At 41.3% G+C, this 18988-nt stretch overlaps 1 protein-coding gene and 1 pseudogene across 1 annotated transcript in view; one reads left to right on the forward strand and one right to left on the reverse strand.

Moving 5' to 3' along the window:
• LOC117312133 (uncharacterized) overlaps nt 1-18988 on the forward strand; it is a 125736-nt gene that overhangs the window by 86284 nt on the left and 20464 nt on the right. The gene's annotated exons all lie outside the window — the stretch shown is intronic.
• LOC101322476 (ER membrane protein complex subunit 3 pseudogene) lies at nt 2838-3629 on the reverse strand (annotated as a pseudogene).

An 18988-nucleotide genomic window follows, 5' to 3' on the forward strand; every position in this document is an offset into this window, starting at 1 on the left:
CAGCTTTTAGTTTTATTGATCTTTGCTATTGTTTCCTTCATTTCTTTTTCATTTATTTCTGATCTGATGTTTATGATTTCTTTCCTTCTGCTAACTTTGGGGTTTTTTTGTTCTTCTTTCTCTAATTGCTTTAGGTGCAAGGTTAGGTTGTTTATTCGAGATGCTTCCTGCTTCTTAAGGTGTGCTTGTATTGCTATAAACTTCCCTCTTAGAACTGCTTTTGCTGCATCCCATAGGTTTTGGGTCGTCGTGTCTCCATTGTCATTTGTTTCTAGGTATTTTTTTATTTCCTCTTTGATTTCTTCAGTGATCACTTCGTTATTAAGTAGTGTATTGTTTAGCCTCCATGTGTTTGTATTTTTTACAGATCTTTTCCTGTAATTGATATCTAGTCTCATGGCGTTGTGGTCAGAAAAGATACTTGATACAATTTCAATTTTCTTAAATTTACCAAGGCTTGATTTGTGACCCAAGATATGATCTGTCCTGGAGAATGTTCCATGAGCACTTGAGAAAAATGTGTATTCTGTTGTTTTTGGATGGAGTGTCCTATAAATATCAATTAAGTCCATCTTGTTTAATGTATCATTTAAAGCTTGTGTTTCCTTATTTATTTACATTTTGGATGATCTGTCCATGGGTGAAAGTGGGGTGTTAAAGTCCCCTACTATGAATGTGTTACTGTCGATTTCCCCTTTTGTGCCTGTTAGTATTTAGGCAGCTGTATTTTTAATAAGCACTCCCAGGTGACCTGATACAAGTGGTAAGAGATGCCCATTTCGAGAAATTCTTTTCTATTACTTTTTTTCTAGTCTGAGGAGAAACAACTGTTTATCTGGCCCAAAGTTTCCCATTTTTCCCCAGCTTCATTCTCCTTTCAATCTCAATTCAGGAAATCTGATGGCCTAACCTAGATTTGCATGTGAAAGAACAACCTACCTGCCATGTATCTCCAGAGACCACAGTCCAAACTTTGAAATACTTAGAGAACCTGCATTTGAATCTCAACCTAGACACTTTTCTCCCTATTCTGAGGCTTAAAGTATCCCTACACATACATAATGATAAATCTCTCTTTTCTGAGTAAGACATTTTGTAACTGTTATTTTAAAAAATTTGGATCTCATTTTCTTTTCTTTTTCTTTTCTGTTCTCAGAAGACCTCAGTAATTTTTTTTTTTTTTTTTTTTTTTTTTTTTTTTTTTTTTGCGGTACGTGGGCCTCTCACTGCTGTGGCCTCTCCTGTTGCAGAGCACAGAACGCGCAGGCTCAGCGGCCATGGCTCATGGGCCCAGCCGCTCCACGGCATGTGGGATCCTCCCGGACCAGGGCACGAACCCATGTCCCCTGCATCGGCAGGCGGACTCTCAACCACTGCGCCACCAGGGAAGCCCTGACCTCAGTAATTCTTGTTTCTGAGTTAAGATAAAATGAAAGACGGGTCATGTATGCTAAAATGTGTAATTAGGCGATGCTAATTAAGTACTTTAAAATGATTAGACGAAAGCACCTTATGTGTACTTCCAGCCTCAGTCAAGGGCGTGGCTTCAGGCTAACATCAGAGGTAATTGGGTTGCCTTCCCTGACTCAAACTGCTTTTTTGCCATGAATCCTACGGATCTTGCATTTCAGATTTCATTTCTTCCTTCAAGCAAGTATAGGAACAAAGTATCTTCTTCCTATCCCTTAATCAAAAGCCATAATGCCGGAACTCTTCTCTGTGCCTCCGTAGAGTGTTTTAAAGACTCCCGTGGAGGCCTTGGGTTCAGGGATACTATGTGGATTGGACCATGAGGTAAAAGCAGAGGAGTTGCTTTTAACTCATAGTTCAATTACTGTGAGACTTGGAACAAGTCACTTTGCCTTTTTGAGATTTGATCCCAGGAGTTGTTGTGAGACTTGGTGATATAATATTTAAAACACGTGCAAAATATTTAGCACTTGATAGATAATCAATGAATGCCAGTTATTATCATTACCTACTACTGTATTTACCAAACCCGGATGATAAGCCAGTACAACTACTATGGTAAAAATCTGGGCTTCCAAACAGCAAGTGAGATCTGAAAACATAATGGGTCTAGTATTTGTTCTTAAAGGCCACATATGATTTAATCCTTGAAGTATTTTTGTCCTGTGGAAAAAAGTAAAAAAGGAAGAAGGAAGGTGGTTTGGAGAGCTGGCAGTGTATTGCTCAGCTGAGCTAGACTGGTAGCAAAAGCCAGCATTAGAGAGGATTCTTGGAGAGGCAGCCTATAATTAACTGTGAGGGCAATGGATCCTCTGAAACTTCTTCATATTATAGAGCGCTCGTTGTTTTCGGCATTTCCTTTCTATCATTTTCTCTTTCTTGGGTCATATATGCATACATTGAATTACGTGGGAAATGTAACCGAAGACCAGAGCCTTTCTTTTTCTTTCTGGATCCCAAAAAAACAGGAGTTTACTATGGTTTAGAAGTCAGAATGACGGTACATAATAATTAGGTTTAATTGACAACACTTTTTATGAAATTTCTGAATTTTTGCTGAGTTTTATACATTATCACTAGCTTGAGTTTCCCCCCTCTGTCTTACTTTTATTACTCGAGTCACCAGAAGGGAAATTTAAAGTATTTCAAAAATAGCTGTTTCTGGGCAAGTCACCCAGCACACACTCCTCATGTTTCCTCTGGTTTCAAACATAAAGGGGAAGCCGGCTCAGACAAGAACAATCCTTGCTGCACACCCGCCAGCTCGCGCATCCCCCTTTTTATTCCGAGAGGCTCCAGCTCAAAACAAAAGTTACAAGGTTAAGCGCTACTCTGAGTTCCTGACACAGCTAAACCCTGCTTGGTCTTCAAAAAATAGAGGTCTGTAATTCCTTTTTGAACATGCCTTCAAAGTGGAGGTCTTCAGCCACGAGCTCCTCTTTGACGCCATCTAGTGCCCACTGGTGGTCGGTCGGCTCCAAAGCTTCCCACCGTCTTAAAAGCTTTGTTGGTGTCTGCGGGCATGGCCATGGCTGCTCCAGTCATCTGTTCCTGCATCATCCGCGATTGGTCAGCAACATTATCTTGGCCCCAAATCAGAGAGTAAATGCCCCGAAGCCCAAAGACATTGAGGAAATACCAGGATTCAGAACTCACCCAGGAGGCATCTAATGTGAGTAGTTTAATTCCTTGCTGTAGCATGGGCTTAAAAGGCAGGGTCAGTGGAAACGGGACCTTGGTTGTGACAAAGCCTGAAAACGTCATGTTGAGCCATCCACCAATAAGAATCATAGGGAGGACACATGTGGCTTTGCCTTTCATCATGTCTATGAGCATAGCGGGGAGGGGGGTCATTCACAGGAGAAGGAGGCACATCCTTCCTTTTAGTTTTTTTGGAAAAATCCATCCTCTGGGTTGTTGAAGTAATGTGTTTGTGCCAGGAGAGACTGTTTGGGAATGTATTTTCCATTTTCCCTGAGGCCTCTGCTTCGAATGAGGGCTTGACTGTCGGAGACTTGTTCCTGGGTGAGCTTCTTGTCGCTCTGCAGCAGGATGGACACGTAGTGGTGAATCATGCCCACGAAGAAGGTGATGATAACGATGGGCAGGACCACCCAGAGGCGGATGTTGGAGTCGAGTAGCAGCTCGGGCCCTTCCATCCTCACAGAGAGCCAGCTCCCGGCTTGCTGTAGCCGAGTTGATTTTCACTGGGGCGTGGGGCTTCTCGTCGAGTTCGCCTCCCAGCCTTCTCACGCCCCTCAGCCAGGCGAGCCCGGGACCACTGGGCAGCCCGCAAGCCCTTATTTTATTGACAAGTCAGGAGCATCTTTACCCAGAGGAAATGCCAGGTTACTGAATTTACCCACAAAACTCCTCCGAATCCTTTGTTACTTTGTGTGGATTTGATCTGTATAGATGACACATTAATAATGTTCTAGGGCCCAGAGAACTAATTATTTACCCACAGATCAAATCTGTCTTTCTCATTTGTATACCTGGCAACTGCAAAGGATGGGAGTTGGCAAACTTGTTAGCACTGTGGGAGTCTGGATACAGAGAACATTTATCGAACAAATTCTTGTCTGTGTTTAGGCATGGATGCCGATCTTAAATACTTTTGTACTAATCTACTGGGGCACTTGATTCAGGAAACATTTACTGAAGACCTGCTTTTTATGCTGCCCAACGCTGAATATAGCCATTGCGTTTCACTGGGTGCAGGTGTGCATTTCATAAAGGAAACACAGCAGTACAAGAAGGAAAGTACATTTCCTTTACTAGGGAGAAGTAGCAGGTAGAAGAAATGTTGAGACTTTTTTCCCCCCTCTCTTGCCCTGAATCTTTTCTCCCTGTCATCCAGAAAGTCAGGTCGTTTATTCTGCTTCATCCCTTCCAAGGAGGATTGTGACACTCCCCAAAGAAGTCACAGCAAACCTTCCTGGATTTTGTTTCCAAAAGTCTAAGCCAAGATGAACAAATCCAAACACTTAGAAGGGTCTGGCAGATAAAGTGATGGGAGGAGTGAGCTGGATGGCTCTGTGGTGAGTGGAGGGCATGTGGTTTGCATAAAGAAGGCATCTGCTGCGCTGCCCCAGATTTGTTTCGTTTTGTGAGCCCAGAGAAGCCAGACGTCCAAATTTCTAAAGGAAATCCAACTTTTGGTACAAAGAACTACCGGCCCCAGCCTACTTGGGAGAAGAGAACTAGATGAAGAGATAGGTTCGCCGAGACAAAAAAAGGGATTTTCCTGGGTTCAGAAAGGAAGATAATTTTGTGCGCTCTATAGAAATAGAGATCTTTACCCACAGCCTCATAGCAGCCTCTGGTTGATGGAGAGGAGAGAGATGACTTCATGGTGCCCTAGGGAGGTGGGATCCCAGGCACTGAGATTTCCAGGGAAGCCTCCAAAAATTTCAGTCAGCCAATAAGATGAACTTTGGTGTAGAATCCCGTTTTAAGGGAAGACAAGGAACTATGGATATAAAAAATAAACTTAAAATGCTTAATTCCTTGCATAAGATAGTATTTTATCGAGGTGCCTATAGCAGAGTGGTTTAACATAACCTGGTTTCAATTACTGAGTTCAGACCGTGAATCACACATTTATTTGCTGTGAGTCTTGAGGAAACATGTAAACTCTCAATGCATCAGTTTCTTCATGTTTAAAATGGGAATGGGGGCTTCCCTGGTGGCGCAGTGGTTGAGAGTCCACCTGCCGATGCAGGGAACACGGGTTCGTGCCCCGGTCCGGGAAGATCCCACATGCCGCGGAGCGGCTGGGCCCGTGAGCCATGGCCGCTGAGCCTGCGCGTCCGGAGCCTGTGCTCCGCAACGGGAGAGGCCACAGCAGTGAGAGGCCCGCGTACCGCAAAAAAAAAACACAAAAAAACAGGGAATGGTACTTAATAATACTAAGCCTACTTCAGTATTATGAGAATTAAAGTAAATAATATGTGTATATCTGGTATGATGAACAAGCAAGATTCATGAGATACAATTAGAAATCATCCTTATTTTAACTTCCTACTATCCTTTTAAAATTTATTTAGAAGAGAAGTCCTTCTTCTGCTGCTGGTTGAAAACACAGGCTGATGGATGAATTTTCGACTTCATTTTAGATATTAAGACCTTTTTCAGATTTCAAGGTTGCAAACATAATCTTAATTCTGAATATGGTCTGATCCCACATACCAGTAAAAACTCCAAATTTGATTTATAGTTCAATCTTCTCCTCGCTTTCATCTGAAAGATGGGAAAGGAGGGAAGGAAAGCTCTCCCTTGTTTGCTACTGCTGTAAGATGGCATTGTGCACACTGGGCCTGGCAGTTAAGTATGGATGACTCCTTGGCCATTTTATATATCCTTCGGTGCCCCCATGAGAACTTACCAGTACAAGCCGTACCTTGTCTTCCAGTTGCCACTTTCTCCCTCACTCCCTCAGTCCCCGTTTTCTTTTCTTTTTCTTTTTTCTTCTGGAGGTCCACAGAGCAGACTCTATTGCCTTCTGTCCTGTTACTTCCCCAGACAGTCCTCTGGGATAGGTTTTAAAACAGCTCCATGCTGGCACATGGTAAGTGTTTTTAAAAATGTCATTATTATTACCACAGTTGGAAATAACAGGTTTGAGAGGATTGTATGAAAAGACATATTTATCTAGTTCCAAATTAGGCACCTTATACTATAGATACATTGTTTTTATAGATACATTTTAAGAATGTTTCTTTAAATGAAAATTTGACAATTTGATGCTTTTCCCATGTACCTATTGTAAGTACCATACATGAGTTTACAAAGTATGAATGGGCCAACATAGGATTCATTAACTAAATATATGTGGATTTTTATGAAAGGGGCATTGAAGGCTTCCTGAAAGGAGGCAGCATTTGAATTAAGCCTTGGAATTTGAAGAGGGTTTTACCATGATAGGCCCAGATGGTGGGAAGGGGAAGGAGTGGGAAACCAGAGGCAAAAGAAATGTGTCTGGAGCTAATACTCATGAGTGACAGTGTGTTACAGCAGAGGTTGATTACAGGTAAAAGTTAAAGCTAGTATTGACTGAGGATTTCCTGCGTGCTTCATTTGGACTACTTCATTTATTCTTCTCAAGTTTGTGAGGCAAGTACTGTGAGTATCCCTCTGTTATGCATAAGGACATTGAGCCTTAGAGAGGTGAGGGTAGTGGCCTGAGTTCTTCCAGCTGGAGAGGGCAGGACATGGGATTAGATCTGGCTGTCTGACCTGGGCAGGACCATGCCTAACTACTGCATTATGCAGGGCCCTTAGTTGTTAGGGGTTATAGGTGGCATTCATAATACACGTTGGATCATAAAGAAGGTTCAGGATGGACTGCATAAGAAAAATTTTAATTTTGTACATCAATCTTTGAAAAACTTACTGTTTTTCACTATATAATACTTCTAATAATTTCCTGCCATTCCTTTCTTCTTCTTCCCTTCCTCCCTCCCTTCTTTCTCTCTTTTTTTTTTTATCAAGTTGTTATTAATCCAGGGACTGTGTTAGTCCCAGGATATATAATGGTGAACCAAAATATATGCAGTCTCTGCCCTCATGGGAATTATATTCTCCAGGTGGGAGGGAGATAGATATTTAAATAGTTTCTAAGATTAAAATTGCAAGTGTGACTTTTACCTAAATGAATGGAAATTTGAGCTATTACAGCTTAAAGTGGGAGCTTTGATTTGAAAGGCCAGGGGAGAATTAGTGACTTTGAACCAAGTTCTGAAAGCTAAATGAGAGTTAACTAGATGAAGTGGGAAGAGAGGAGTGCCCAGGCAATAGGAGCAGCATATGCAAAAGTCCTGTGGTAGGAAGAAGAATGGGCTATAAAGGCCTGAGTGGCTAAATCTGAGCATACCGGAGTGGGGCAATGTACAGAGCAAGACTGGAAAGGTGGGGGCCTGGTCATGCAGAGTCTTGCTGTACATGTTCGAGCTAGATATTTATCCTAAAGGCAAGGGGTTCTGACTTTTAAAATGAAGCATTTTAAGCAGGGGTGGCCCCATGCTCAGATTTCATTTTGAACATACAACCCTAGCTGCCCTGTGGGGAACAGATTGGAAGCGAGAGAAGTGGAAGTAGTTGGAAGAAGTAGATTATTCAGTCAGCCAGGTAAGAGAGGCATTGCTTAAACCAGGGGGTGGCAGTGATGAAGGGAGATGGGGGGATTCAAGAGACGTTTAAGGGGTGAAATCAACAGGACTTTGGGATTGACTCCATATGAGGGGTGAGAAACAGGGGTGGCATTAAGCAGACTCTATGTTTCTGATTTGGAAACTGGATGGTTTGCAATCATTGAAAAAAGGAAGGCTAGCAATAGTTTTGTTTTGTTTTGTTTTGTTAAGGATTGGGTTGAGAGTAGCAGGGAAGACCATGAATTTTGAGTTAAATCACCTTTCAGATCTCAAAGATTTTTGGTAATGGAGTTTTAGCTTTGACTTACACTTTATCCCACCAGTACCCTACCGCTAATTTCCCCATTCCTGGCTCAGTTCCTATCCTGTATGAAAACTGGGTCATCACAGACTGACAGTCAAGGGCTGCTGTCCAGTTGTTCACTGGACATGCCCTATAGCCCCTCAGATTCAACCTCTCCCTCCTGCAGATCCCAGAGCCAGCCTGGCTGCCCAGAGTAGACCTCAGATAGCTCAGGTGCTCTAGGCTTGTTACCTCAACTCAGAATACGACGTGCGACCCCTCCTGGTGCTGATAAGGGCTGTCCAGCTGCTCCTATCTCGCTTCACTCTTGCTGGTTTGGTTTTATCATCACTGGCTCCCCTCTGCCCATGTCTTGCTTGCCACCTCCTCTCCACCTCCTTCCCAGTAGTTCCCAGCATGTCTTATGGAGGGATCCACATTATATGACTAGTGGAGATGAATAATTCCTTCCTTCCTTCCTCTGGTCCTTCCCTCTGTCCTTCCTCGGAAACAATTCATGATTCTCAAGTGAAGCTGCTAACCTGAAAACTATCCACCAGATGGCACCAAAACATTATATTCCAAGTGTTCGGCCCTCAGTACACCTTCAAGAAAGCCCGAAGGTTTCACTACTACGAGATGATAAAGCAGAGCCCCAGGTGCCAGTTCAACAGAAATTAAAATTCCCACTCGAACCTCCCAGAATATTTGGTTTTGGATTTTGTCGAGAGAGAGAGAGAGAGAGAGAGAGAGAGAAAGAGAGAAAGAGAGAGGGAGAGAGAGAGAAAGGGAGAGAGAGGAGAGAGAGAGAGAGAGGGAGGGGGGAGAGGGGGGGGGGAGAGAGAGAGGGAGAGGGAGAGGGGGAGGGGGAGAGGGAGAGGGAGAGAGAGAGAGAGAGAGAGAGAGAGAGGAGACAGAGAGGGAGAGGGGGAGAGAGAGAGAGGGAGAGAGAGAGGGAGAGGAGAGGGGGGGAGAGAGAGAGAGAGAGAGAGAGAGAGAGAGAGAGAGAGAACACCTTTCTCAGTAAACAATCTTTATTTTTTATTTTCTGCTCTTTAGATTCTGGATAAAAGACTATGATGGACATTACAAAATGAGGAACATGAATATTTTCAGGGACACTGTCATTTTCACTTGTGTTTCCTTCACTGTCCTTTTCTTAGTGCTAAAGCTTTCCTTGTTACAGAACATCATGTCAAGAATAGAAATACAATAGCTCCCTCTTCCCAAAGTAATAATTAAGATTAAGTGAAAACAAATGTATGCATCCAGCATCCTAGTTAAACAGAAGAGTAAAATTAACCATTTTCTCTAGTTTTAAAATGTAACTGTAATTTTTTTCCGTTTCAACATTTAGCTATCATTAATATAGCAAAAATAGTATGAGTGACCATTTAAATGATTAAAACAGTTAATGAAATGAACATATCTTCTTGGTATTATCTTCTAACTGTGGGATAGTGTTTTCTTCAATCAACATAATTAACAATTATGTTGTTGATGACAGTTTAAGAGACTTTGAGGGTTGTTTGTTGTTGTTAGTAATATTTCAGTGGCTTAAAAAATACCACACCCCTTATAAATTAACATTTTTTACTGGGTGATCAAATGTCTATCTGGCCAAATTTAGTCAAAACTTCATATGAGGAAATATCTATAAGGATTTGTGCTTTCAAATTTGGAGATCTGGGTACTGAGTGATTAAAGACTTTGCCAGGGGATGGAAAATGGGTAAAGAAACAATAGATGTTAAAATTTACTATTTTGATTCTTCTTTGGAGGCAAAAGAAATGATCTATGAATAAATGCACAGCAGGAAGTGAATTTTTAAAAGGAAGACATGTTAAGAAATAATTTGATGTTAACTCAGTTTTGTGTATATATTTTTATAATATTTCGTATGTATACTCTTTTGTCAAATTTGGCTGGCCAGCAATTGTAACATGCACATATATATACATAGAGTACATAAATATTCCTTGTTTTGCAAAGGTGTGTGTGCATGGGGGGTGGTGCTGTGTTTTTCCACTGCACAGAATAGAATGTGTCTTGCTCTAAAGCTTGGAGGAATGTCTAGATGCTTCCCTACCCTAGGGAGTCATCTGAATGTCCACAGTTCCCAGAGTGCTTTGGGATCACTTAGGCTAAAAGAGGCTACTTATTGTGAAGCTATCTTGTTTTATTCCTAAAGGAATTTCATCATTTTATATTTGTGAAAACTGTCAATGCATCTTTCTCAAAATGCAATTGCCTGAAAGAAGCAAACCAACACAGAGTGGACCCCTTGTCTTCAAAGTCATTTTATTAAGAGTAAATTAGACTGAATAAGTGATAGTCTGAAATGCATTTTCAATAGATTGCTGTCAGCCTTGCTACCTGTCAAACAGAGAGGCCTGAAGTTTCATAGTGACATATGGATTAGCCCAGTCTTCCCTGCAGCGTGAAAACAAAAGACAATTGGTGATGCATGGGGCAAACTCATCTTAAAACAGAGATATCAACAAAGGAATATGACAGCACGAAAAGACAGAGTGCAGCCTGCTGTCCACATTTACAAAGAGATTCTGTCTGAATCCATAACTTCAATACACTATGAGACAGAAAAAGAGAAAATACACGTTAAGTGTAATTGTTCATCGGGTAGTTTGCTTTAGCAAATGCTGAATTTCATTCTCGGAAGGGAGAAAGAAGTGGGAACAATGGATAAAATAGCTGCAGTTATAAAGAGTCATTAAGAAGAACCATATGGAATTAGAATTATTTGATTTTTTAAAATCATCCATCATAGGGACTTTAAATGAATGTTCAAAATTCTCATCCATTAATCAATTGAAAAAATAAAGGCTAAAGTCACAAAAGAACCTCAAGAGCAAAAAACTCTTTTCCCAGTTAGAGCTTTAAACTAGAGTGGCAAGGTCATTTAGTTCAGGGTCTGTGTGAAAAAGAAGTGCATATCAAAGTAAGAGAAAATCATACAGATCTGCTTAGGTCTGGGAAAATACAGTATGGATTTTTTTTTAATACCTCATGTGAACAATTACCTAGGCCACTTGTATGACCAGTAACTTACAATTAAATAGAAATGAAAGTTCCTCTCATAGTCATTTTAATCCATACATCCTAAGGGACTCAAAAACAAGTGTAATAACTAACACGATGCAAAAGTCAGTGAAGGAAAATGGTGCATTGAATTATAGAAAATTCTGATTTTCTAAGCTTAGGATTAGATGCTAAAAGACCAAAGTAAGAGCGTTTTGCAGTTACGCAGTGGCCACCAGAGACCCATGCAGAGCTCAGAAGGAAAAGTTCAGGAAAGGGCAACTTTGGGGTATCCTGAAGGAGTTTGCCCATGGGACAGGGGTCAGTGATAGATGCTATTTTGTCACATCATCACCTGCATGATGGCTTCCTTTGGCGACAGGGCTGGCTCTGCAAATGGGAATAGGCAGCTGTCTACAGAGGGTCACTTAAAATGGGAACTGGAAGCCTCATTGGGGTGCCTTGAAACTCCTGTGATTAGTCACGTGTTAAGTGTTCATGGATATTTTACACAAGTGGAGGATGGGGGCATATTTTCTAATTAATATATTAGGGAGCTTTAGGATATCCATGTCCTTCCTAGGAAAGTGCAGAGTCCCGAAGGTTTGAAAAATGGAACAAATGAGTTTTGGGTGTTTTCCTTGGCCGAGCCAGAGGACACACATTTAAGATACTATTGATACATCAGAAGTCATGAGGTTTTGGAGGGGGCTGAGGTTATCAGAAATCAGTAGGGAAGTAGGAAAGAAATTAAGGGCATCAGTGGAAGCATTTCCAAAATTCATAATTTTGCCTTTAAGCAGAGTTCTTCCCAGAGAATTTAGCTTATTGATATTTGCTTTAGTCCTCTATGGCCTTAAACATGCATAGGAAAATTACGTAGGAATAAAATAGACATGTTTGTTGTATACTTTACATCATTTTTTAACACTTGTGTTTTCTTGTAATGTCCCTTTGTTTTCTCTATTCATTATATCTCTGTCAATAAATGTTTCTTTTTGAGTAGCATCGACATATATACACTACCAAATGTAAAATAGATAGCTAGTGGGAAGCAGCCGCATAGCACAGGGAGATCAGCTCGGTGCTCTGTGACCACCTAGAGGGGTGAGATAGGGAGGGTGGAAGGGAGGCTCAAGAGGGAGGGGATATGCGGACATATGTATGCATATGGCTGATTCACTTTGGTGTACAACAGAAACTAACACAGTGTTGTGAAGCAATTATACTCCAAGAAAGACCTAGTAAATATAAATAAATAAATAAATGTCTCTTTTTCCCACATACCCTTAGGAATCTGCTTTGATTTCTCATTTTTGGAGTCTAAACTCACACCCCTGAGACCACAGTGTGTACTCTTCTGACATAATTGCTGTTGATTTCGTTGCTATTAGATTTGTTCTTGTTGTTGTTGTACCGGTGTGGCTACACTATTATCTGAGCATTAACACACTGTGTCAGATAATTTTCAACTGCATAAAAGGGATCATAGTCGATTATCCAAATGAAGGTTTCTTTTTCTCTCATAGAAAATAGACCAGGATCAGCCAGCCAGGACTTTTACAGTGGCTCTCATTAACATCAGAATCTAGATGCTTTCTCTCTTTCTGCTCCTCCATTTTTGGCTTATGACTTTTATCCGCCTGGTCACCTCATGAATCCCAGATGTTTGATCTCTAGCCTTTCCTGAGCATTACAAGTGGAGGAGGAACAAAGCCACATGGAGAAAGGGTGGTGTCTTTATCAGCAAAGCAAAGCTCTTCTAGATATCTCCAGGCATCTGCTTACATTTTCTTCACCCAAACTGTGTCTGATGACCATCCCTATCTTGAGAATGCTTGGAAATACAGCTTTTAGCTGGTCACGAAACCAGTTCTCTATTTGTATGGAAGAAGGAAAGACTTAGAGATATTGGTAGGTGACCGGCAGTCTCTACCTTACACTGACTTTTCTGCAGAGTATATGTAGAGCGGAATAGGAAAATGCATTTCTAAAAAGATTCCATATTTAACTGCTTAGGGTATAAAGAAAAGATCTTGGAGGGAAATGTAGAGCAATGGATGGATGGTTGAAAATTCTAGCCGGGAATGTTGAAGAGGTTGATGTTTGGCCCAAGTGCACCAAGAAAGCTATTTTTTATTTTAAAAGGGTTAGAGGTTGACTTGTGTGGAATAAAGGTAGAGGCACAGGAAAGAATACTAACATGAAGGAAAAGAAAAAGATGACCGTGACTTGTTCCTTCATAATGTTTGAAAACCAAAGATAGGTAGGTGAATTTCACCTATCTGCACCGCACATGGGGCGGTAATGATGAATAAAGGCAGGCAGAACAGGCCAGTTCTGGCTTCTTGACTCTTTGCTGCTTGGGTGACTCAGTTACTTAGCCTCTATCCCCATGTCTGTGGAATTGAGACATTGACTATCCCTATCCCATTGCTTTGCAAGATTAAATGTTATAATGCCCAACCCATAACAATCCATCAAACCATGCTAAGTATCATCACCATTAATCTCATGACTGCAGGCCTGGAAAGTATTTCACTGATTGTGCCTCTATCTTCACACAGCTGTTCTGTGTGATCTTGGACAAGTCATTTAACTCTGGGTGCAGATTTTTTTATTTCAGTAAAATGAATGTAGTAATATCAACCTCATGCACTAGTTGTAACAAACAAATAACAGACTTATGTAAAGATCCTTTAAATGGAGAATCTTTATATCCAAGTGTGAGATATTATTAGTGTTACTATATTGCCTATACTTTTTTTCCCCTTTCCTATTTGTTACTTTTTTTTTCTCTACTCTCTGCTTACTGTCTCAAATGAAATTGGCACAGGGTAGAGTAGCTAATATTTGGGATCTTTCTAAAAATTAGAGTTGACAAATAGGGATGGTATTCCATCAATCTGTAGCCGCTAGTGCCCAAATATTTATCTGTGAGAAACTGAGCTGTGGTCTAAAATACTCCTTGTGAGTTTTCGCTCAGATGGAAAAATTGTGTTTTCAAGCTGTGTGTGCCAGAGACCAATGTACTCTTCTGACATGTTACAAGTTCTAACTGCTTCCTTTCGGCTTTGAAAAGTATTAAAATTTTCTACCGTTATGATAAACAATTCCCATTTAAAACAATCTCAGCTTGGAGAGTCTGCAGAGGAGAACAGTGCAGATGATCTGCCTCTGCTGGCAGGAGTTGTCACTGATCTCCACTGCCCCCTGCCTCAGCCCTGGGGCAATTCCACATGCACTCGGCCTTAACAGCACTACAGTTCCCACAGATGTTGTCAGCTTTAGTCACTTTAAGTGGTCTCTGGTAGGCAGTAAAGAAATGGTTTCAGTAGGATATTCTTAATTTTTAGAGTTCAGGTAGATACTAACACATTCCTTTTATGCCTCCTAAATATATATGAATACTATATATATATATGAGTGCAATATATTGAATTTCTATTCCAATTTTCCATAATTTTATTTAAGGGACACTTAGTACTTGATAACAGCTTTTTCCAGATTGATGCAGCAGAACTTTTGTTTTTCACCATTAATTCTAAAACCTTAAAAATGAGGCTGAGTAATGGCTGGCATTTTTCTTTTTTATGTGTTAGGAAGAAGAGTTCTTTGTATCTGGCTTCAGCTCTCCTTTAGTTTATCCCTCTTTTCTGCCCTTCTTTCTTACCCTAGTTATAGACAAGATCAATGTCGTTCAAGATGTCAGCCAGCACTTAGGCAAAGCACATGGGTGCCATTGTCTTATATGATGCCCGTGGTTTGGATCTCATTCTCAAGGACACAGGACTAGGGGACTCAATTGACTAGATGCTGAGGAAGTGGGTCACAATCAAGAGACCCATTAGGGATTTCTTTACAAGTAAGAAGGCCAATATACTAATTTATAATAGAAAATATTTCTTATCACAAGAATATCTATGACTAACCATCCCTGGTATTAGCAGGCCCACCCCTAACCGTGTGGGGCTGAGACGGGGGTACTAATCGGGGCCCACGTACCATGTAAATGTTTAGGAGTAATAAATTAATATATGATTGATCAAAATATGTTCTGTCTTCCTACCTTGACAAATGTTCCTACCTTGACAAATGTACCTTTGTTATAATCTAGAAGGCCAGGTTAGGATTAGAATTCTTCACTTTCCTTGTGGGGAGGAGCCAGTTTCATGGCTCCCAGCCTCCATGCCTATGCTCGCCAGCCTCTGACCCATCTCTTTTCATCCCTGGATCTTTCCATGGCCTGCCAAGCATCTCACATGTATGTTGTGAACACCTCAACTGACACAAGCACAAGTTCATCCGTTCCACCAGCAAACAGCCACCCACCGGCCATTCCTCTGCCTGGCTTTGGGAGGTGAGACCCAGGGAAGAGACAGTACAGACTAGTGTGGCAAACTTGGAGCCATTTAGGTAGGAACTATAGGGTCCTGGGCAATCAGAACATGATGCTAGAGCCAGCCCAGATGCCCAGAGTAGACTTAAGTTGTCTCAGGTGCTCTAGGCTGGTGACCTTGACTCAGACCACAATGTAGGGGCCCTCCTAACACTGATTAGTGCCGTTCAGCTGTTCTGTCCTTGCTTCAGCTCTTGCTAGTTTGGCTTCATCACCACTCACTTCTCCTCCACCCCCACCATCTGGACTACTGCTCTCCTCCATCTCCTTACCAGTAATCCCCACCATCCCACACTCTCCCTGCCCCTCCATTCTGCCTAGAAAGCTTTATATGGACCCTCAGATCCTTGTTTCCAGAAAGGACAAACATCAGTTACCTTTAATCAAATAAATTTTAGGTCTGCCATCTGGAAATTCCCCTGAGTCACCTTGCCTGGATTTGGGGTGGGTCCCTTAACTCCTCAGTTATCTGTTCTTAGGAATTTCCTGCGTTTATGTACCTATTACTGATCTCATCTTGATCTCATCTTTTGGATGAGCTTCCTTAACCGTTATGAAAAATCATTAAGAAGTATTTCACTGGTTATCAGGATGATCTTAATATAAGTTTCACCCCCCATATTCTTTTTAAAAAATTTTTAATTGAAGTATAGTTGATTTACAATGTTGTGTTAGTTTCTGGTGTACAGCAAGGTGATTCAGTTATACATGTATATATATATATATATATATATTCTTTTTCATATTCTTTTCCATTATGATTTATTACAGGATATTGAATATAGTTCCCTGTGCTATACAGTAGGACCTTGCTGTTTACCTGTTCTATATATAGTAGCTCGTACCTGCTAACCCCAAACTCTTAATTTATTCCCACCCCATATTCTTAAGTAAAGACTTAGTATAAATTCCTCCTCACTATTATTAAATAACCACTTCAAGTTCCTCACAGGAATCAGTGGTTCTCAAACCCTAGGAAGTATCAGAGTCATCTGGAGGGCTTGTGAACCCCAGATTACTGGCTGGGGAATATGTGTGTATGTGTGAGAATTTCCATTTGTAACAAGTTGCCAGGTGATACTGATGCTGCTGGTACAGGGGATGCACTTGGAGAACCACTGCTCTTCATGTGCACTGTTCAGTCTCCTCTCATTCACTCTTCAGTACAGCACAGTCTATCTTCCAACCTCGCCATCTACTGACATTGCTCTGACAAGAGTCACCAGTGCTCTCCTATGGCTAAATCCAGTGCTTAATGGCTAAGTCTAAAGGACACTTTTCATGTCCAATAGATTCTTAGGAATTTTCGGATGTGTTTGATGTGATTTACCCCTACTTCCATGTTCCTTCTTTTGAGTTTTATTTCATACAACTTTCTGGCTCTTCTACTGGTCTGGATTCTATGCTCTTCTTGCTTCACTCTCCACCTGGAGGGCCTCTACCCACTCATCTTTCTAGACTGGGGCCCAGTGTCACTTCCTCAAAGAAGTGGTTCCTTTTCTTGTCCCAGAAACATGGATGACCCTTTCTTTTTCTTTCCCATTCTACTCTACTCATGCTTATATCATTCTCTCTGTAATGCCTATAATGGCATATATTTACTAGTCTCCTTACTCAGGGGAGTAAGGATTTTGACCAGATTTTTCCAAGTATTGCTAAACAGTAGGTGTAAAAACTTCCTATGGTTCCTTAAATCCCTGCTGGGTACCAGTGCCCACTCTCATTCTCTGGGATGTAGCAAAGGTATGTTTATGTGACGCACATAAGAAGGGTAAAAGCTAAGTCTCTGGATTGGGACAGATGTCAACTGCTGTGTTTCCTCTTGACACAGTGCTGGTTGCCCATGAAGCGAAATTCTCTACAGATGCAGTTACCAGTGGCAGGAACTGTTAGCATTATCTTGAGAGTGTGGAATGTTTTGCAGGCCTGGTAGTCTGAGGATGAAAATTCAGCTCCCATTCATCTCCCAGATGCCTGAACAATGCCATAGTTGCCCTTTGCTGGAAATATATTTCAGTTCACATGGCTTTAGTGGATTTGGCCCTCTCTTCCCTTTCTCATTAAACTCTCTGCCCTCATCCTTTCCCCTTTCATCTCTCCTCCCTGAAAGAAAAGGAGAATCTTTATCTTTGAAGCAAATATTTTATCCATTATAGGAGCTCACTATGTCCTTTAGGCTTAAATCTTTGGAAGCAAAGTCAGAAAGAAGGAAGACTTTTTTTCTTCTTTGCTTTTTTCACCCAATTATGTCACTCTTCTCAGTAATATGCACAGCACAGACTTGGTGCTTCTCTGTAGGATAATGTGAGGGTGAGAAATACTCCGTCTGCAAAAAGAAAATATGCTGGTTATTATGCCAAAACATAGCCTATAATTCAATTCATTGTGCTGCCAGAAAACCTGACTATAACCTCTCTGCGGCCAGGAACTCTATGCTATTCATCTTTGTAGCTACCTTGCCTATTACACCTGTCATGCCTGTCATGTTTATTAGGGAATCAGGAGGTATCATCATTTCACACAAAGTGATAGCCTATTGCCACCATCTTTAGAAGAGTTTCAAAGAATACACAGTTAACCCCTAATATTAATGCACCTTGGAGCTTTAGGTCAGTAGGTCTGAAAAGAGCCTCTTGAATAATCATCTTTTCCCTCCTCCAAAGCCCTGTTTCTCCATATAATCTGGGGTCAGTAACAGCAGTAAGAAAGCCAGCAGCAGTCACATATGTGCAAGTCAAGCTTCTCTCCATCTGCTTCCTCCTTAGGGAAAATCTAATGCTAAAATGACTTTCTAAGGGGAGGAAGCACAGCTGTTTTCACCACCATCTATGGCGTCACGGGATAAAAAAAACCTGCTTCCTTTCCCCTTAAGCTCTGGTTTCTTTTGGACACGTTTTGGATGGCAGCGATAATTCATTTTGCTGCTGGGATGCTGGTTCCAACAGCACCTCCTTTGATGCTTTGGCCTCCACTCCATTTATCTCTGGCCCTGGGAGCCAGGGAGACAGGGCTATTTCTATCTCAGGCATCTGTGTTTTTGATCAGCTCATGTGTTAGGCCAATCTAAGTGTGAGGAGGAACTGAAACTACTTCACACTTGTCTGAAGTAGTGCCTTCATTTGGGTGAGGGGCAGAGAAGTGTGTGTTGATGCCGAGATGCCTGAGTCAGAGGGCAGAGATTCCGGCAGGGACACCGTCACTGCCTTTGACAGTCCTGGTGGAATCCAAGAAATGTAGAATGTGAGTTATAGAGGAAAACTTTGGACAAATCTGGCAAAGTCTTCATATTTCTTTCTCTAAGAATGAAACTATGTCTAGATAGAATCACTTTTTATTTTTCCAGCCCCCAAAATAAGATTATAGCCTGGCCAAGTGACCTCAGGTTTTTTACTGTAGTTTACTCACCTATGTGGAGGTCCTGATTTTCCAGAGGAGCTCTAACTTTAAAAGTTAAAATTGTATACTGATAACTCTTAGATTCTTTTATTTCTTTCATGTGATATCATTCTTCTCAAGAAGGAACCCTTAATTCTCATTAGTTTGAAGGGCCTGACATTAGTGTGATTTCAATACTCCCCATATGATTGTTGTACAGCCAGGGCCGAGAGCCACTGACTGAGAACCCATAAGAGCATCTCACTCTAA

Source organism: Tursiops truncatus, chromosome 4 (assembly GCF_011762595.2).
Source record: "Tursiops truncatus isolate mTurTru1 chromosome 4, mTurTru1.mat.Y, whole genome shotgun sequence".
NCBI lineage: Eukaryota > Metazoa > Chordata > Mammalia > Artiodactyla > Delphinidae > Tursiops > Tursiops truncatus.